At 46.6% G+C, this 21,454-nt stretch overlaps 1 protein-coding gene across 2 annotated transcripts in view; it reads right to left on the bottom strand.

Annotated features, from left to right (window-relative positions):
* SLC24A4 (solute carrier family 24 member 4) overlaps nucleotides 1-21,454 on the bottom strand; it is a gene marked incomplete at both ends in the record, with an annotated part of 178,662 nt that overhangs the window by 13,393 nt on the left and 143,815 nt on the right. The gene's annotated exons all lie outside the window — the stretch shown is intronic.

The following is a 21,454-nucleotide window of genomic DNA, read 5'->3' as shown; positions in this document are numbered from 1 at the left end:
TTCAGTGGTCAGGCAACAAAGAATATAGATTTTACAGAATTAGAAAAGTCACCAAACAAGCAACAACAACAATAAAGCAACAACAAATAGTCCTGGGAAAGGAGAAGGATGTGATTTCTTCTTCTTCTTCTTCCACATTATATTATATTATTTATTTATTTTTAAGTTTTTCATTGGTATTTTTATTTAACAATTCATAAAGGGAGGAAAAGATTAATAAATATATTATTTTAAATGTCTAGTTTCAACAACAAAAGTTAAGAGACATGCACAGAAACAAGAATGTATGGCTTATACATGGAAAACAAGCAGTTACTAGAAACCATGTCTGAGGAATTCCAGATATTGGATTTACTGGACAAAGGCTTTAAATCAGCTATTTAAAAATATGCACAAAGAAGTTTTAAAAATGTCTCAAAAACAAAAGGCAAGTATGAGAATGATTTCTCATCAGAGAATATTAATAAAGAAGTAAAACTTATAAAAAAGAGCTGACAGAAATTCTGGAATTAAGAAGTGAAATAACTAAAATGAATATTTTACTAGAGGGGCTCAATAGCAAATCTGAAAAGGAAGAAGAAAAACATCAGTGACCTTGGAGATAGGTGAACTGAGATTATCTAGTGTCAGGAACAGAAAAAGAGTAAATAAAAATGAACTGTGCCTCAAAGACCTGTGGCACACCATCCAACATGCCAACATATGCATAATGGGAGGATCAGAAAGAGAGGAGAGAGAAAACGGGGCAGGAAGAATACTTGAAGAACTCAGGCTCAAAAACTTTCCAAATCTGATGAAAAACATTAATATATACATTCAAGAAGAATACACCTTCTTTTCTTGCTTTATTTATTTATTTATTTTTATTATTATTTTTTTTTGCGGTACGCGGGCCTCTCACTGTTGTGGCCTCTCCCGTTGCGGAGCACAGGCTCCGGACGCGCAGGCTCAGCGGCCTCAGGGCCCAGGGCTGGGCTCAGGGCCCAGCCGCTCCGCGGCATGTGGGATCTTCCCAGACCGGGGCATGAACCCATGTCCCCTGCATCGGCAGGCGGATTCTCAACCACTGTGCCACCAGGGAAGCCCTTCTTGCTTTATTTGTTTTCTGCTCTTGCTTTATTTGTTTACGAATATACCTTCTTTTCAAGTTCACATGGAACATTCTACAGGATAGACAATATGTTAGGTCATAAAACGAGAACCAATAAATCTAAAAGGATTTCAATCATGCAAAGTATATTCTACAACCATTCCACGTTGGAAAGAAATTAGAAAGCAGTAACAGAAGGAAAACTGGAAGATTTACAAATATGTAGATATTAAATAACACATTCCTAAACAACCAATGGGTCAAAGAGGAAATCACAAGGGAAATTAGAAAATACTTTGAGATGAATGAAAATGAAAACATAACATACCAAAACTTATGGAATGCAGTGAAAGCAGTGCTTAGAGAGAAATTTACAGTTGTAAATTCTTATATGAAAAAGGAGGAAAGAAGTTAAATCAATGACCTAACTTTCTACCCTAAGAAACAAAAAGAGCCAATTAAGTTCAAAAAAAGTAGAAAGAAAATAATCAAGATTGAAGTAGAAGTAAGTGAAATAGAAAAACAAAACAAAACCCAGAATCAAGTAAACTAAAAGTTGGTTCTTAAAAAGATCAACAAAATTGACAAACCTTTAGCTAGACTGACCAAGAAAAAAAGTGAGAAGACTCAGATTACTAACATCAGGAATGAAAGAGGGACTCCACTAAGGACCTTACAGAAATAAAAAGAATTATTAAGGAGTACTATGAACAACAGTGTGCCAACAAATTAGATAACCTAGGTGAAACAGAAAAAAACCCCACAAAGACAGAAACTACCAAAAGTGACTCAAAAAGAAATAGAAAATCTGAATAGACATATAACAAGAGACTGAAACAGTAATCAGAAAAGCTTCCTTTAAAGTAAAGCCAGGACCAGATGGTTTCATGGGTATTTCCACCGAATGTTTAAAGAATAATTAGCATGAGTCCTTCATAAAACTCTTCCAAAAGATAAAGAAGGAGAGAACATTTCCTGATTTGCTCTATGAAGCCAGTAATACCCTGATACCAAACCCAGACATCAAGAGAAAACAACACTACAGACCAATATTCCTTATGAATACGAATGCAAAAATCCTTAACAAAATTCTGGCAAACTGAATCCAGCAACACATAAAAAGGATTATACACCACGACCAAGGGGGATTTATCCCAGGAATGTAAGGTTGGTTTGACATATGAAATTCAATCAATGCAATACACCACATTAATAGAATAAAGGACAAAATGGCACGATCATCTCAATTGAGGCAAAAAAGTCATTTGACAAAATCTAACACCCTTAACAAACTAGGAATAGAAAACTTCCTTAGCCTGATAAAAGGCATCTATAAAAACCCCACAGCTAACATCATACTTAATGGTGAAAGGCTGAAAGCCTTCAACAAGATGAGGATAACTGCTCTTATCATTTCTATTCAACATTGTTTTGGAGGTTTGAGCCAGGAACAGTAGACAAGGAAAATAAGTAAAAGTCATTCAGATTGTAAAGGAAGACATAAAACTATCCCTATTTGTAGATGGTATGATCTTGTATAGAGAACATTCTAAGGAATACACACACACACACACACACACACACACACACACACACAAACTGTTAGAACTAAGAAACAAATTCAGCCAAGCTGCAAGATACAAGATCAATATGCAAAATTCAGTTGTATTTCTATATACTAACAATGAACATCAAAAACATGAAATTAAGAAAACAATTTCCATTTACAATAGCATCAAAAAGAAAAAAAGTACATAGAATACATAGGAATAAATACAACAGAAGATTAGTATGCTGAAAACTAACAAACATTGTTGAAGGAAATTAAAGAAGACATAAATAAATGGAAAGACATCTTGTGCATGGATTAAAAGACTTCATATTGTTAGGATGGAAATACTCCCCAAACTGATCTACAGATTCAATGCAATCCCTACTAAAATCCCAGCTAACATTTTTGCAGAAACTGATGAGCTAATTCTAATTATTCATATGGTAATGCAAGAGACCCAGAATAGCCAAACCAATCTTGAAAAAATAATGAAGTTGGAAAACTTACATGCTCTGAATTTAAAACTTACTTACAAAGCTACAGTAATCAAGAGCATGTGCTACTAGCCTAAGGATATATAGAACAATGAAACAGAATGTACAGTCCAGAAATAAACCCATACATTTAAGGTGAATTGATATTTAACAACAGTGTCAAAACAAGTCAATAGGGAAATAGTAATTTTTTTAGCAAATTGTGTTGGGACAACTGTATACAGATATGCAAAAGAATGAAATTGGACCCCTACCTCATACCATATACAAAAATTAACTCAAAATATCTAGTGTTCAGAATATATAAAGAGGACTTCCCTGGTGGTGCAGTGGTTAAGAATCCGCCTGCCAATGCAGGGGACACGGGTTCGAGCCCTGGTCCGGGAAGATCCCACATGCCACGGAGCAACTAAGACCGTGTGCCACAGCTACTGAGCCTGCGCTCTAGAACACACGAGCCACAACTACTGAGCCCACGTGCCACAACTACTGAAGCCCATGCGCCTAGAGCCCGTGCTCCGCAACAAGAGAAGACACTGCAATGAAAAGCCCGTGCACCACAACGAAGAGTAGCCCCTGCTCGCCGCAACTAGAGAAAGCCTGCACGCAGCAACGAAGACCCAACACAGCCAAAAATAAATAAATAAATAAATAAATAAATAAAATTAAAAAAAAAAGAATATATAAAGAACTAATAACTCAACAAATAAAAAAAAAATCCCAATTTTAAAACTGGGCAAAGGGGGAACTCCCTGGTGGTCCAGTGGTCAGGACTCGGCGCTTTCACTGTCAGGGGCCCAGGTTCGATCCCTGGTTGGGGAACTAAGATCCTGCAAGCCTCGTGGTGCAGCCAAAAAAAAAAAAAAAAGTTAAAAATTAAAAATAAAAATGGGCAAAGGATTTGAATAGACAGTTCTCCAAAGAAAATATACAAATGGCCAATGAGCATGTGAAAAGTTGCTCATCATCTTTAGTCATTAGGAAAATGCAAGTCAAAACTACTTCAGACCCACAATTATAACGATAATAAAAAAGATAAATAATAACAAGTATTGGTGAAGATGTGGGAGAATAGGCACCCTTATACCCTGCTGGTGGAAATGTAAAATGGTCCAGCCTCTTGGAAAATAGTTTGGCAATTCCTCAATATGTCCCACAAAAACCTGTACTCAAATGTTCATAGCAGCATTATTCATAATAGCCCCAAAGTGGAAACAACCTAAATATCCATCAACTTATAAATGGATAAACAAAATGTAGTATATAAATACAATGGAATTTTCACTCATAAAAAGGAATAAAGTATTGATACATGCTACATGGATGAACCTAGAAAACACTGTGCAAAATGAAAGAAGCCAGACACAAAAGGTCACATATTATAGGATTCCATTTATATGAAATGTCTAGACTAGGCAAATCCATAGAGACAGAAAGTAGACTGGTGGTTGCCAGGGGATGGGGGAGGTGGAGAATGGTGGGGAGTGATTGCTCAGGGGTATGAAGTTTCTTTTCGGGGTAATGAAAATTTTCTGAAATTATATGGTGCTGATGTTGCACAACTTTGTGAACATACTGAAAAACACTGAATTGTATACTTTATTAGTATGAATTTTATGGTTTATAAATTATAGCTCAATAAAAATAAAAGAAATTGCAAAGTAGGCTGGCAGTAGTAGTTTTAGCTCTGTAAATCTGTGCTTGAATCTTTCTAAGTCACTAAAAACATATTTGCTAAGAAAAAAAAAAACCCAGCCTGTTTATAATAACGAATCAGGAGAATATGGTTAGCTAGAAATCAGCAAATCCATTCATGTATTCATCCTAGATGCTACATCTAGAGAAACAGCTGTCTTCCCAGATCTTCCTCTACATATACCTTTCTGCACCTTGTAATCCTTGCACAAACAGCAGAAAGTTTTCCCACCTGATTAGTCTGTCCAAAATTTCAGCCCACATCCCAATTCATCCAGGCCTCCAGGGAAGGCCTAAGGCATCTCCAGAATTGACCTAAAACACTGTATGTAAAGGAAAAACCCACTTTGAGGAACTGTAACCCTGGACACTTACATGCTCAGGAGCGCCTTTGCAGATATATACAAATGCCACAGCAGAAGGGTAATTTATTTTCACAGACACCAAATTGAAGCTGATGTTTGTCTGTTTGTCTAGCATGGGTTTTGAATCTGGTTTGGACATCTGCCCTGAAATTGTCCCAGCCGGCTGGCGAGCCTCATGGCCCACCATTGTTTCCTAAGAAACAATGCTCCATCAGACCTGCTCTATGGCTGTGTTTTCCAACTGTTAGATGAGACCCATTAGCGGACTGTGAAATCAATTAAGTGGGTGGCAACTAGCATTTCCTTGAAAAGAAAAAAAAAAAAAGTATTAGAGTTACGGTAAACGAGTTAAATACTATTCCGAAGACTTCTGTTTCCTTTTTGTAGATACCTGTGTGTGTAAGGTATTTATTACTGTGCGTCATGGTCCGAGTGTGGAAAACTTTCACAGTGATCATGCTGTGCCCCACCCCACCCCACCCACACCTTCCACCTGTCTTCAGCATCTCCACTGTTTAATGAGGCACCGTAAGACATCAGACACCGAAATGATTATTGTGGTTTCCACAAGCAAATGCAAGGCAGGGTGAGCGGCCCTTGGACTGGCTGGTTTGAACAGTTTCAGTGGGCTCTGGGGGACAGGGGCTGTCTCCAGTCATCTGGTACTGACCCTGCAGTGATCAGGGCAAAGGACTAGTACCTCCTGGAGTGCGAGAGCCAGACAGAGGCCAGCGATTCAGAGTACTGAGCTCCAGACGGGGTAGTCTGCATATGAAAAGTGTACTTCTGGATAGGTAGTTTGCTATCTCTAAGAATTGGCTAGCCCGAGCAATGCTGGGTTGTGCAGGGCATTCGTTGCTCTTATCTGCCTAGCATCCATGCCCCGCTCCTGGTAACAGCATGCTAATGTTCCTTTAGGAAACCAACCCTCCATTCCACATCAGCCATGTGGTTTGGAGGGCTGACTCTACTTCCTAGCTCTATGGGTGGGTGTGTTGAGTCCAGCTTGGTTAATCATGCATTCCACAAATATTCAGCGTGTTCATTCTCGGAGCTAGGTACTGAGAATCCACCAGTGGACAAATCAACAACCCTTGCCATTGAGTGGTTTACATGGATTTGGGGTTGGATGGACAACCCATTTAGAGACCCATGTGTGGATTTTGCTGGGAATCACTGTCTGTAATATCCATTATCCCTTCCTCCTTACTAACAGAACACTATTTTGCTTTGGACAGTAGGTTTCTAGATAAAAACCTTAATTTCCTAGGCTTCCTGGCAGGTAGGAGTGGCCATGGACAGTTCTGGACAATGAGATGTAAGATGTCTACGTGGTAGGGCTTCCAGGAAGGTGACCATCTTCCTGATAAGAAGAGACAGGCTTAGTGACACGTGTCTCCCGCCCTGCGTCCTTCCTCCTTGTTCCTGCCTGGAATGTGAACATACAAGCCACAGGAGCCACTTGGCAACCTTGAAGACAAAAGTCACCTGCTAAGGATAGAAGAACAGAAATGGGACACCAATGTTATGACAGAGCTACGAGACTCCCTCATCTCAGGACTTCTTATGTGATAAAAATAAATCCTTTGAGGTGAAGGCTTTGTCATACGAATTTTCTGTTACATGCAGCCGAATGCAATCCTTAACTCAGCCAGAGGCACCACTTGTGCACTGGTTAATCTGATGGGAGGTAAGCCTAGATGGCTGGCGGTCATCTTGGCAAGCTGCCAGAGGATGAAGCCAATACAGGGAAAACCTTGCTGAGAGACGTCCCAGGGTCCTGTAACCATTTGAGCCCTGTGTTGAGCTTGCCTGAAGGTAGATTCTCTCAGTGAATCTGCCACTACGGGCCCTTTGGCTTAAACCAGACTGAGTTGGATTTCTCTAACATTAAGAGTCTGGACTAATTAATGGGTGAAGTGATAGAGTTCGGGGGGCTACAGGACAATGTCTATCCTGAGGGACACTCCTCTGATACCACCAGGAGCCCCTCCAGCCCCCCTTCCAACTGCCATCCCTTCAAGTGCAATGTCAGGGACATCTGAGAGATGCTCCCTGTGGACGCCAACTGATGTGCAAATGTAAGCATGAAAGAAGGGCTGCTGGTGTTTCTTCCACTCTCAGATTTCTTTCTTGACGTAGGAAATTACAATTTAATTATGTGAAAAAAATCTTTAAAATGAACTCTAACAAAACAGATGGCTAATCATACTGGAGGGAAAAAAATAAGAACAGATGCAGTTGCTAATGAAAAACTTCAAACAAAATAATTTGGATAGTTACCTACCTAGAGTGGTTAACCTGCAGTACGTGGGGATGTGTGTGTCACCAGATGATGTAGATATTCATGGACCCTGGAACTAGGAGTGTGTACATGATCTAGACAGCATAGGTCCAAGACTAGTGTTCTCGAGCTTGAGTAAAACTCAGAATCCCCTGGAGCTAATGATTTGGCAGCTCTGGAACTGGGCTGGGGTGGGGGCGGGGGGGAGGCGTCAAGAATTTGCATTTGTTCACAAGTTCCCAGATGCTGCTGATGCTGCTTGTCTCGCCCCCTTGAGAACCACCATTCTAGATTAACTCCATTTAAAAACCGAGACAGGGCTTTCCTGGTGGCACAGTGGTTAAGAATCCGTCTGCCAATGCAGGGGACACAGGTTCAAGCCCTGGTCCGGGAAGATCCCACATGCCGTGGAGCAACTAAGCCCGTGTGCCACAACTACTGAAGCCCGTGAGCCACAACTACTGAAGCGCGTGTGCCTAGAGCCTGTGCTCTGCAACAAGAGAAGCCACTGCAGTGAGAAGCCCGCGCACCGCAATGAAGAGTAGCCCCCGCTCGCCGCAACTAGAGAAAGCCCGCGTGCAGCAACGAAGACCCAATGCAGCCAAAAATAAATTAATTTAAAAAAATAAATAAAAACTGAGATAATTAAGATGCTGATGCTGCTTGTCTCGCCCCTTTGAGAACCACCATTCTAGATTAACTCCATTTAAAAACTGAGATAATTAAAATATCATAAAATTCACCCCTTTTAAAGTATACAATTAGGTGGGTTTTGGTATATTAGAAAGCTGTGTAACCATCACTACATAATTCCAGATGATTTTCAGGACCCTGAAAAGAAACCCCCTCCCTTTTAGCAGTACTCCCCATTCCCCCTCCCCTCAAGCTCTGGCAATCACTGTAGTTTGCCTATGCTGGACATTCTATATACATGGAATCAACATGCAGCCTTTTGTGTCTGCCTTCTTTCACTTAGCATAATGTTTTCAAAGTTCATTAATGATGTAGCATGAAGAAGTATCTCATTCCCTTTTATGGCCAAATAATATTCCATTATATGAATATACTATATTTTGTTTAATCTGTTCATCACCTGGATATTTGGATTATTTCTACTTTTTAGCTACTATGAATAATGCTGCTATGAACATGCGTGTACAAGTTTTTGTGTGGACATATGTTTTCATTTCTCTTGAGTATATAACCAGGAGTAGAATTGATGCACCATATAGTAACTCTATGTTTAACTCTCTGAGGACCTGCTAGCCTGGTTTCCAAGAGGCTTTACCATTTTACATTCCCACCAGCAGTATACGAGGGTTCCAATATATCCACATCCTTGCCAACACTTTAGGGTTGTCTTTTACTATAGCCATTCTAGTGAGTGATTAGTGGTATCTCAGCGTGGTTTTGATTTGCATTCCCCTGATGACTTATAATGTTGAGCATCTTTCATGGACTTACTGGCTGCTTGTAAATCTTCTTTGGGGAATTGTTGACTCAAATGCCTTGCCCATTTATATTGTTGAGTTCTAAGAGTTCTGTATATATTCTAGATACTAGACCTTTATCAGAAATATAATTTACAAATGTTTTCTCCCATTCCAGTTGTTTTTTCACTTTCTTCATAGTGCCATAGAAGTCACAGAAGTTTTTAATTTTGATGAAGTGTTTTTTTTTTAATTTTATTTTTTGGCTACGTATGCTTTCGATATATTTAAGAAACCATGGTCTAATCCAAGGTCACAAATATGTATTCTTATGTTTTCTTCTAAGAGTTTCATATATTGAGCTACTACATTTAAGTCTGTTTCATATTAACTTTTGTATATGGTGTGAATTAGGTGTCCAACTTCTTTTTTAAAAATGTGGCTATCTCGTTTTCCTAGCACCATTTGTTGAAAAGACTATTTTCCCCCCATTGAATTGTCTTGGCACCCTTATGAAGAATTACTGACCTTAAAAATTACTGACCTTAAATGTATGGGTGTATTTCTGGACTCTCAATTCTATTCCATTGATATATATTTCTATCTCATGCCAGTACCAGGCAGTCTTGATTATTATATCTTCGTAATAAGTTTTGAAATCAGGAAGTCCTTCAACTTTGTTCAAGATTGTTTTGGCTATTCTGGGTCCCCTGCATTTCCATATGAATTTTAGAATCAGCTTGTCAATTTCTGCAAAAAAAAGCTAGCTTGGATTTTGATAAAGGTTGCATGGAATCTGTAGATCAATTTGAGGAGTACTGTCATCTTAAAAATTTTAAGTCTTCCAACCCATGAACTCAGGATGTCTTTCCATTTATTTAATCTTCCTTAATTTCTTTCAATAATATTTTATAGTTTTCAGTGTACAAATCTTGGTCTACCTTTGTTAAATTTATCCCTAAGTGTTTTGTTGTTTCTGATGACATTGTAAATGAAATTTTAATTTCATCTTCAGATTGTTAATGTATAGAAATACAACTGAATTTTGTATACTGACCTTGTATTCTGCAAGTTTATTAACTCTTATAGGGTTGTGGGGTTTCTTGGGTGGATTTCTTAGGATTTTCTATATATAAGATCATGTCATCGGTGAGTACAGCTTTACTTCTTCCTTTCCAAATTGGATGCCTTTTATTTTTCCTTGCCTATTTACCCTGGACAGAACCTCTAGCGCAACGTTTCATAGAAGAGGAAAGAGTGACATCTTTGTCTTGTTCCTGATCTTAGGGGGAAAAGTCTTCAGCCTTTCACCGTTAAGTATGACGTTAGCTTTGGGTTTTTTTGGAGATGCCCTTTATCAGATTGAGGAAGCCTGCTTCTATTCCTAGTTTGTTGAGTGGTTGTTTTTTTTTTTAATCAAGAAAGAGTGTTGGATTTTGACAGACGCTTTTTTGTGTCTGTTGAGATGGTCATGTGGTTTTCGCCCTTTAGTCTAAAAATATAGTGTTACATTAATTGTTCTTCACATGTTGAATCAGCCTTGCATTCCTGAGATAAATCTCCCTTGCTTAACTGTTTATAAAGAAGAAAACTAAGACTCATGAAGGTTAATGAACTGCCCAAATCTCGCAGAAAATTAGTGGCAGAGCCGCAAATAGACCCTGCTTCCCCAGCCAATGGCCTCTAGTCTGGCCCTCGTGGGGAGGCAAAGGGGTGCAGGTGAAGGTGGAGCATTGTCAAGGCTGGATTAATGAACAGACCCCTCGTCATTATTCAACATTCGTGTTGTGCCTCACACATCTCGGAGGTGGTTTTCACAAATAATCTATTTTCCATATCAACACTCTCTTTTTCATATCTCCCCACTTCACAGGTAAGTAAGCTAAGGTTTGGTGAAATTCAGTGACTTAAACATCACAAAGTGAGAGGTAGTACCTGGACTTGAATGCAGGTCTTTAGAGTTTAAATCCTGGGTCCTCTGTACTATACGGCTTGCCTGCCCTCTGAGTCCTGTGATTTCAAAGCCTGTGGAAGTCCTTTTACTACCCACTGGCTGACAGAGGTGTCGACTGTCAGCACAGAGCCTTATACTTTTAGCTCATGGCTGTGATCGAAACAGAAAAATCCTCTTAAGAAGGGGAATCATTAAAGTTTTCTTATTCCTTAGGGGTTAATGAACTTAAGAATCAATAATTTTTAGTTACTTTTAATCTACTTCTGTTTTATCCTTAAATTTAGACTTACCACTAAATTGATTGGTCTTCGAGGGGCACAGGTGCTCCAGGGTTAATGGTGGCTAGACTGCCAGCTTCAAATACCAGCTCTGGCATATTCTACCTGGGTGACCTTGGAAAAATATTTAGCCTCTGTGTATCTCAGTTTTCTAACCTGCAAAATGGGGATAACAACAGTTCCATTGCGCTCACTGTCTCCCTCTCAGTGCTATTGTGAGACTAAAGTGAGCCCACATGGGAGATACATTTAGCACAACGCCTGGTACAGAGCAAGCACCAATTTTAGCTTTTGTTGATATTCATGGTTAATTAACTTCCACTTACTGAGTATCTACTACTCAAGCACTGGGTTGGGTGGTTTTATGAAGACTAAAACAGGTTCAGAGAAGTAAGCCATCTAGCCCAAGGTCACACAGCTAGGAAGTGGCAGACCCAGGAGTCCAAAACCAAAGCCTCTTACTTACACTGTCCTGAGTCCTGGAGGATGCCTTTTGACCCTGAGGGCATTAGAGGGGCAAGGAGGGGCCCCATGGGAAGCAGACAGGTCAGGGCTGTAATCAAACCGAGCTGCCAAGCTGAGGTTGGGGAGGAAGGGGAAGACTGAAAGGGAGGATGTGAGAGGAAACCTTAGGCTTCAGCAAGGCAGGCCCTGCTGACACGGAGATGTGGGCAGTCAGGGCTGAGTGCACAGGGACAAAAGGCCCGGTGAGAGACGCCCTGGCAGCTCAGGGCAGGGACCTGGAGAGCCTGCGGGGGCTGAGAGAGCCCTTCCGCAGGGAGGCGCCCCTGGCCCGGTCTCCCCCTCACACCGCACACTCAGGTAACACGGTTCAGCCTCCGAAACCCTGTTCATGCTTCCCCAAGAAGCATCCTCCCACACTGGAGAGGAGGACAGATCAGACAAACAGACCAGGACCTCCAGTCAACAGAGAAGCCGGGCCCAGAGTTCCCTCGGTTGGTGCAGCTCCCAGGGACCCTTATCCCAGCTCCGCGTACGTGTCCACAGCCCCTATCGTGTCCAGCTCTGGGACTGGATGTAAGTGCGTCCCAGAGCTGGGGTCGGTGCGTCGACTCCCTTATTCTAACGAGATCCCAAGCTATGGCCAGCTTTGCACTCCACCTCAGGAATCCCAAGGCTTGGGGCCAAAGAGAGCTGTCCCGTCCTCTGTCACTCAACTGTGTGGCAGCAGGTGGACCCTCAACCTCTCTGAGCCTCCTTGTCCTCGTCTGTGAGGTGATAACTGCCCCGCCTCACCCACTCCAAGGATCTGTGGGGAGACTAAAAAAAGGCAAAAAGTACAGAGCTCATTGTCCCGCCTCTGAAGGCCGCACCCTGAATCTGGAGGCCCCGGGGAGGGTGAAATAGAGGCCGCCGGTCCCAGGAACACCAACGACGTCAAGAACGCTCGCTGGTCCCCCTCGCGCTGGCAGGCACGCTCGCTTTAAACATCCGGCAAACATCCAGGGCCGGGCTGTGGGCTGCCGGCACGCAGACGCAGCAGCTGGCCGCCTCCCTCCCGTCTTCCTGCCGCCCCCTGCATTCCAGAGCAGGTGCTCCAGCTTGGGGGCCCTCTTGGCCAAAGTCGACACTGGGACCAGGCCGAGGACGGCACTTAGGGGGTCAGGCAGACCTGCGGTACCAGCCCTGCCCGTGGCCCCCTACTCACCTGTGTGCAGCTTCCTGAGCCCCAGTTTCCTCCCCCGGGAAACGGGGACCACACGAGCCACCCAGCAGGGCTGTGTGCAGAATCTAAGCGCCAAATATAAGGTGTGAAGCATGGTGCGGGGCTGGGGCTCCATGAAGGATGTGTCTGCCAAGCCACAGGTCAGGGCCCTGTCCCCCCTTCTGTTTCACTAGGAGGTTGGAAGCCACACAAGTCCCTCGCTAGAGCTGCTCTGGCGTAAGTCATCAGCTAAGATTGGCTGTAGTGCTTCTCTCCAGGCTTCGCTGCAGCTCCCTTGGGGGTGGACACACCGAGTGGGTCCTCAGCATCCCCCAGGCCAACCTCCTCCTACTGCGTTTGCAGAGGCGTTTCCGAGACTCCCTTGCAGCTACAGTTCTGGACTCAAATTGGGTCCCTTTGAAAAGCAGAGTTGAGGTGGGGCCGGGCTGCCTTTCTGCTGCTTTAGATGCACCGCTGTTAAGCAGGGCTCTGGGGATGTTAGTCCTGCTGCAGCAGCACGTCCATGCCCAGGTGCTAGCTGAGTGGGAATCAGAGATGGTCCCTCAGGCTGGACCGGCAGCCCCGTGTCCCCTGCGTGGTGCTGGGGCGCTCGAGGTCAGCTGTGGCAGTGGCCTCGTGGTCCCTGGGTCACAGTTCTGAAGGTGAGTTCTTGAACATTTTGGTGCATCCCAGCTCCCCACCTCCCCAATCCTGGCGTGGTGGCAGCGGTTCAGTGGGAGTCACTGCTGGTGCCCAGCCAGGAGTGTCCTTCCCACCACTGCATAAGGGACCTATGTCTATCCATTTCTCCTGCATCTGAGATGGGCTCCATCCATCATGTCCTGACGAAGCTGGAGGCACTTGTCATAGACACCTACAAGGGGTGCAGGCACGCGGGCTCAGCCCTTCTTCCCTCTAACCCACCCTCCCGGGGGCCACCATAGCCGTGTTGGCGAGCACGGCTTCTGACCAGGGGTGGACCCCTGACCTCTGGGACTATAGCATTTTCTCTCTCTCTCGGGACTCTGGAATTCAGATGCAACACCAGTGAACTAAGTTAGGGAGGAAGGACCTGTCAGGAGTCAGTCTGGGGCCAGTGGGAGGCCACAATCTGCCATGTGCACTGACAGTGAATTTGAGAAAAGCCGGTCTGCAGCCAAAGAGCAGAACGAGACAGGCAGGTGTGGAGAAATGAAGACAAGAGCCGCAACACTCACGGAGGTCCCGAGTCCGGCCCCTGGGTGAGTCCAGCTGTTTCCCTGCTCGTGGGATCCATAACACACCCCTATATCCTTATGGGGGGGAAAAAAAGGTCTCCTTCTATCTCAAAGGGAGCTTGTGTGACTTCAGGACCCCAGCACACACCTGGTGCATGGTGGGTCCTGGGCCCCTTCACTTCCCAGCTTGCACTGCACTGGCCTGGCTGTGCGGACATCACAGAGCACATTCTAGGGCAGGTGGTCCAGATGCCTAGCTCTGTCTGGTCAAGACTGCCCCTTGGGCAAGCCCCTTCCCCTCAGTTTCCTGCTTTGGAATATAAGAAGGTCTAAAATTCCCCAAATCCCTTTTAACTCTAGTATTCAGAGACCATTTGTTGTTAACCACAGAGAATTCAGAGGAAAATCACTTTCATTTAGATTAAAAAATAGAAACAGAACCCCCCCTTTCCCTACTATGCTTTAGTAGCTGTTTTTATAAACCACTCATCACCAGAAAGTGAAAATAATACAAATGTCCATCCACTGATGAATGGGGAAATGTGGTACATCCATACAATGGAATATTATTCAGCCATAAAAAGGAATGAAGGACTGACACATGCCACATGGATGAACCTTGAAAACATCACGCTAAGAAGGCAGACACAAAAGGCCACTTACTGGATGATTCCATTTATATAAAATGTCCAGAATAGATGAATACAAAGAGACAAAGTAGAGCAGTAGCATTTGCCAGGAGATGGGGGAAGGATGGAGAATAACTGCTAATAGGTAGGGGGCTCCTTTTGGGTGCTAAAGAAAACTGATTGTGGTGATGATGGTTACACACCTTGGTGAGTAGACTAAAAACCACTCAACCGTATACTTCAAAGGTATGAACATTAGGGTAAGTAAATTACACTTCAATAAAGCTGTTATATTAAAAAATAACAGTGCTCAGCCAGTGTCTGTTCTAATTAGGTGTGAACTGACACCTCAGCTCTCCACAGTGACTGACAAGGGCACTTCTTTGAAATCCTAACCTTGACTTAGGGGACAATCTACCGAATGTGCGATTTCTCTGGTGGCCCCCACGACCGCGACCGAGGCAAGAACAAGATCATTTCCACCATAAAGTGCCGTGTGTCTCTGGGGGCCCGGAGCAGACGGGAACCGTGTGTGGAATTTCACACGTACATGAGCCCACGGCACCAGCAGCTTCTCCACTGTGTTCCCAGATGTGCCGAGCGGCATAGAGGAAAGAACAGGGCCCAGGGTTTTCTAGAGCTCCATTTCTGCAGTATCCCTTTCTGGGCTCAGAGAGACTAAGCAGACCTCTCTCTTCCCCGTCAGCGCGGCTCTGTCAGTGCTACGTAGAAGATGGGGCTGGGGTGGGGAGAAGAAGCCCTAGAAGCTTCCCGAAACCTTCAGATGGCTTGCACTGAGTTTTATGCCGCTAAAGGAAGAAAACGTTTAGCTGTGCCATCCGAGGCCTGAAGAACGCATGCCAGGTCCCAAAGGCCCATAATTCAACTCAGTTCAACATGGTTTGCTCAACACAGACTCAAGTTCTTTGGCCCCTGTGCACCCGCTAGAAGACACCCCAGGCAGAGGCAAGCACTTTCTCACGGGCTCCAAAGGAAGGCGTTGAAAGAATCCCCTGGTTGGGCTACAGTGCCGTCCCTTAAGCACATCTGGGGTCAGAAAGTCAGTGTGCAAGTCCTGGCCCTGCCCCTTCCTCCTGTGTGGTCTTGGGCAACTAAACCTCTCTGAGCCTCAGTTTCTTCACTTGGGAAATGGGGACAATAACAGTATCCACCTTCCAGCGTTGTCCTGAGGACTTAGTGAGTTCATCTGTGTGAAGCACCCTGCCTGGCTCACTGGAAGTGCTCAATAAGCTTTACTCCCTGTTACCGTTCAAGGACCTCCCAGGGCCTGGGCTTCCGCTCCCGACTAGACTGGCTCGGATGGCATCCCTAGCTCAAGGGGCACAGGGTGGAAGGGTGGTTCCCCACATGATGGTTGTGTGACTTGGGAAGTCCCACAGCCTCTCCGAGCCTCAGTTTCCCTCTCTGTAAAATGGGGATAATAATGCCTCCCTCACAAGGCAGTTGCGAGGACTGAATGAAAGTGCACAGTACAACGAGGCAGTAGTTAGTCTGGGCTGCCCAGTTTGGAAACCTGTTCGCCACTTAGTAGCTGGGTGACTGTGGGAAAGTCACTTAACCTCTCTGTGCTTCCCTTTCCTTCTCCATACAGTGGAGATGATCATCGTCCCCACCTCACGTGTTGTCGTGAGGATTAAATGAGGGAATACGTGTAAAGCTCTAGAGCAGGGCATGGCACACAGAAGCCCCATAAGAGCCCTGTAAGAATTCCCTATTTTTCACTCCATGCCGGACATACAGCAAGTCCCCAATTAGATGTGGTCACTATAATAATGGTGGACACAAGCGCCAGCATCTCGGAACACAAGATGTGATTTCTTTACCCTTATGGGGGAAGGAGGAGTCCAGCTGGAGGGCAAGGGTGTGGCCCACAGGGCAGGAGGACGTCTCAGACTGTACATCAGCCACAAACAGCCTGTACTAAGGGCTTTCCCCAGCTGGGCTGGGGCTCAGGGTCACCGGCCGGCCACTGCAGGGTAGTGCCTGGGCCGCAGCCCACAGTTTCCACGGGAGGAAGAGCTCCTTCTCCTTTTCCTCTCCCACAACCAACAGCTGGCCCAGGAGGCCTGATTACCAGCCTCTGTGGCTCAGAGTGGGAACAGCATAACTGCACCCGGTGTCGATATAAATCCAGCATCAGACCGGGTGGGCACCAGATCCAGGCTGGGGCTGGGTGCCCCTGGCTCTGATCCACAAGCCCAGTGACGCCTCATGTGGGTGGGCAGAGCCCGGGGGGCATGGCTGGCGTTTCCACCTCACCTACCCTTCAGCTGTGTGGTGAGGGCAGGAGATGCTACATAAAGTGTATCATGCAATTATCTGCTCAGATTTACCCTGCAAGCCTGGAAGGTCCCAGAGGGCAGGCTCCATGGCTGTTGCTGTCCTGTTCCCACCTGGATCCCCAAGGCCCACAACAGTCTGGTACCCAAATATTTACTGACTAAAACAATCCTCTTGGGGCTTCCCTGGTGGCACAGTGGTTAAGAATCTGCCTGCCAGTGCAGGGGACACAGGTTTGAGCCCTGGTCCAGGAAGATCCCACATGGTGTGGAGCAACTAAGTCCGTGCGCCACAACTACTGAGGCTGCACTCTAGAGCCCGCAAGCCACAACTACTGAGCCCACGTGCCACAACTACTGGAGTCCACGCGCCTAGAGCCCGTGCTCCGCAACAAGAGAAGCCACCGCAATGAGAAGCCTGTGCACCGCGATGAAGAGTAGCTCCTGCTCTCAGCAACTAGAGAAAACCCGCGTGCAGCAGCGAAGACCTAATGCAGCCAAAAATTTAATAAATGAATAAATAAATAAATCTATAAAAAAAAATCCTCCTGTCTGCAAAGTGCCTGAAACCCAGGGCCCAGCACATAGGAGGCACCTAGCAGAGACTAATTCCCTCTCCCTGACCCTGGGGATGAGCACAGCACCAGGTCTCTAGGGATTCTGGCACCCGCGACCTTTCTAGAACATTGCTTATGGTCCAAGCAGGAGAGGGAATGCGAAGCTGGGTATGACAGAAACCATGAGATTAAAGCACATCGTGATCCAAATGAACATTTACTGAGGACCCATGTGTCACACAGTGCACAGAGGCAGTGTCTAAAGATCTATCTTACTTACCTATCTTATTTACAGAGACCCAAATGCCATCGGCCCATTTTGTGGATGAGGAACTGACGTTTAGGAGGTGAAGCAGCTTGTCCGGGGCCAGAGCGCTGGTGAGTGGTAGAACCGAGATTCGAACCCAGGACTTCTGGACTCCAGAGCCCGCCTCCCAGCCTGTCCCCGACCATGCAGAACAGCTGCACACCAGATGGCCTGGGGTCACTCCTTGACACCTGCAGCCACGCTAGTTCCAAGCTGACCAGAGGGATAGATTCTGCCCTCTTCCCAGTGCCCCACCCCCTTATCCCTTCCCTGGCCCCACGCTTCCTTCCTGGGGTCCAGTTTAGGAGAACATGAGCTCCATCCACCCCGAAAGCCCCTCAGGGCCTCCCTACAGTCCCAGATGATTGTGATGCCACAACCAGAGATGAGCTGAAAAGATGAGGAGGGTGAGTGGGTGGACGGAGGGCCTGCAGCTGGATACTCGGAATTTCTCACAGGTGCTGTGTCCCATCGACTGGCTGTAAATAACTGTAAGCCTCTGTCCACACCAGCCGCGATTTCCCTCGGCTGCTGTACACACCTAAAGGGGCGGCAGCCACGCAACTCTGTTCCCACCGCTCCTCCTCACATTGAGGGGGGAGGAGGAGGTGGAGAGGAAGTCACTTGTGGTTTCCCAGGGCAACACCTGGAAACACTTCCGCAGGGACACAAAGGGAGCTTTCCGCAGGGACACAGGAAGCTCCGGCCCGTTCCTGAGGGCGAGGAGAGGCAAGCACCGGCAGGAAGCCACAGCACTTGGCTCTGCTGCGGGCCAGCCCAGGGGAACGTCCTGGAGCCCTTGGCTTGAAGAGGAATGTGGAACCAACTTCAACAGGAAGCCCCTGCCCACCAGGAAGGGCAGAGCTCCCTGAGGAAGGGCTCATGGGTGCAGAGAACCTGGCAGGGACCTGGTCCTGGCCTTTGCAAGAGAGCAGCATTAGAAGCACTGCTGCCCGCCCCGGGAGGTGACCTGCCCAGAGTCCCTGCAGGAAGCTAGACCCGATTTCCCATAAGTCACTTCTCTAAGGAGCATCAGATCCTGGCACCAGGACAAGGGGAGGAGGTAGTTGGCTCTGGGGCCACCCCACAAAGTCCTGCCAAACTCAAGGTTTCAAGGAAATGGAAAGATGAGTTGCCCTTACATGCGGCTGCCTCACTTTATAGAGGAGCAGCTACCAAAAAGGGCGTGTCCCTTCCCTGGTTTCCTGCAGAGCCCTGCATGACGAGCGGCATCGGGACCAGGATCCAGATGAACCGGCAGCGCAGGGTGGTGGTGCTGGTGGCCCCGTCAGGCCCCATGTCTGTAAGATGGGGATTGCATTCGCCTCCTGGGGCTGGAGAACAGAACTCCCCAAATACTATCTCCTTCTCAGTCCGACTCCCCAGCAAGGTAGGCTGTTTCCTGGACGACGGATGCATCTCCCTCTCTGTGGCCGTACTCCAGGCCTCCCTGGCATCTGGCGTCCAGGTCCTGAGGAACTGAAACCCCACTGTTGATTACAGCTCCTGTTCTCAGCCCCACGTGGACTTGGCTGGGGATGTGACGGCTCGAGGCTATGTGCAGTACCCAGGGGACTGTGTCTGGACCTCTCAGGACCACAGAAGTAAGAAATGCGAGGTGGGGCAGGCCTGTCCTGGTCTATCAGCCCTGGAGCAGGCTCTCCTCTGGGTGGACACACCTCCCTCCCAGGATTCCGCCCCACAGAAAGCTTCCTTTTCCTGCATATCTAAACGGATCATCTGATACAGGTTTCCAGGATCTGGAGAAGACCACCCCTCCCTCCCTCAGTGGCCCAGCCCCAGCCCCAGGGGCCAAGCTCCCACCCAAAGACAGCTCGACTTTTAGCCCACCAGACTAGCCGGCTGAGCATGACCTTTGCTCCCACAGAATGTTCCGGAAGGTGGGCTGACGTGCCAGGGATGTCTTAGAGGCAGGCCGAGATACAGATCCCTCAGCCTTCTGGTCAGCAGAGGGGGCCCTGGGGAGGACTCAACCCCTGGGCTGGGCCCCTCTGTGACCTCAGTGGGGGAAATACATTCCACTTTCTGGGTCTTCCCTTAATGTGAAAGAAGGCTGGGAGGTGCTGACCAGGAGCAGCAATTCCTAACCTGGCCTAGGCCCCAGGAATCCCCTTGAGAAGGTTGAAAATGCAGATTCCCAGGCCCTGTTCCAGTCCTTGGACTCTCTGGGTTTGGGAACCGGGCCCTGAATTTGGAGAAAAGCCCCCGGGTAGCTGTGCTCAGCTCGCTCTGGAGACTCTAATCCAGAAACTCCAAGGAAGCCCTGTGACTGCAGATAGAACCTATATTTTCCAGATGAAGCATGGTGGCAGAGTATCCCAGTCCAGGAGGGCCCACACCATCTACTTGGGAAGCAGGAGTGTCCCCATAAAGATGGGGACAAGGGGATGGGGCAGCCTCTCCCCCCTACCCCCCCCAAGCCATGTCCCAAATCAGGTGCGGTCTGTAAGCCTGATGTTAAAAACATAGAATTCTTTTCAGAAAAACATCAAGTTCTGGACTTGAAAATTTGGAATTCTGCTGCCTCTCAGGATGGCAGGACACCAAGAAAAAAACCTCCGAGATGAGGCCAAAGAGTTCAGGCCTTCATTTCCCATCATGGACTGCAGAGGAGTTTGGTTAAAGATGAAGACAGACTGGGTGTGTCTGGGGTTCCTCTCACACACAAACTCCTGAATTCATTCATTTGACGGATATCTACTAAGCACCTACTATGTGTCGGGCTTGGGCACTGGGGATACAGTGAATGAAATAGACAAAGATTTCGGCCAGCACGGAGCTGATATTTTAGCTGGGGAGACACATGATAACCAAATATATAAAACACTTAAATTAGGGTGGTCAGGGAAGGCCACACCGAGAAGGTGACATTTATGCAGAGACCCGAAGAAGGTGAGGAAAGGAGCCATATAGATAACTGGGGAAAGTGCATTCCAGCAAAGGGCAAGTGCAAAGGTCCTGGGGCAGGAGCACACCTGCTACGTTCTGGGAAGGACAGTGAGGAGGCCAGTGTGGATGCAGCAGAGGTGAGGTCAGCACGGAGCTGGCAGTCAGATGACACTGGGCCCATCCAATGAGATGGGAGGACACTCAGGGCTGGGGGCAGAGTCACGCCTGTTCTGACTTATTTATAGGTAGGAGATGTCATCAAATAGATAAGGTGTAACTGTCTAAAGGTCATTTATGGCCTTAGAATATCCTGTCCCAGCAAATATACAACGCATGGGCAAAACAGCCTGCCCATGCTGGAAGGGTTGGAGAGTCTGAGCGTGTCCATAAAAATAACATACGTGGCTGTTTTTCTTACTGCAAGAGAAAGCCTCGATGCCCTGTACATTTGAGTGCAGTCACTAGGGGTTACTGGCACTTCCCAAGTCTCCATCTGGCCGGCCGTCTGGCACACAGACTCCCCAACCCTGGGCAGTGCCTGCATCCCAGTGCAGCTCTAACCCACAGTTCAGCACTTAGGAGGTGTTCGCCAAGTGACTTAATGCCCACCCTTCCCACCAGCCTCCCCCACCCTCATGGGTCCAGCTCTCCATCCTGAAGACGCAGGGTTGGAGCCTCGGAGCCCCCCAGCAGTGTAGCCCGGGAGCCCCACCCCGCCCAGAACTC

The sequence above is a fragment of the Hyperoodon ampullatus genome, assembly GCF_949752795.1.
Source record: "Hyperoodon ampullatus genome assembly, chromosome: 3".
Lineage (NCBI taxonomy): Eukaryota > Metazoa > Chordata > Mammalia > Artiodactyla > Ziphiidae > Hyperoodon > Hyperoodon ampullatus.
This window is presented reverse-complemented; position numbering and strand designations above follow the sequence as displayed.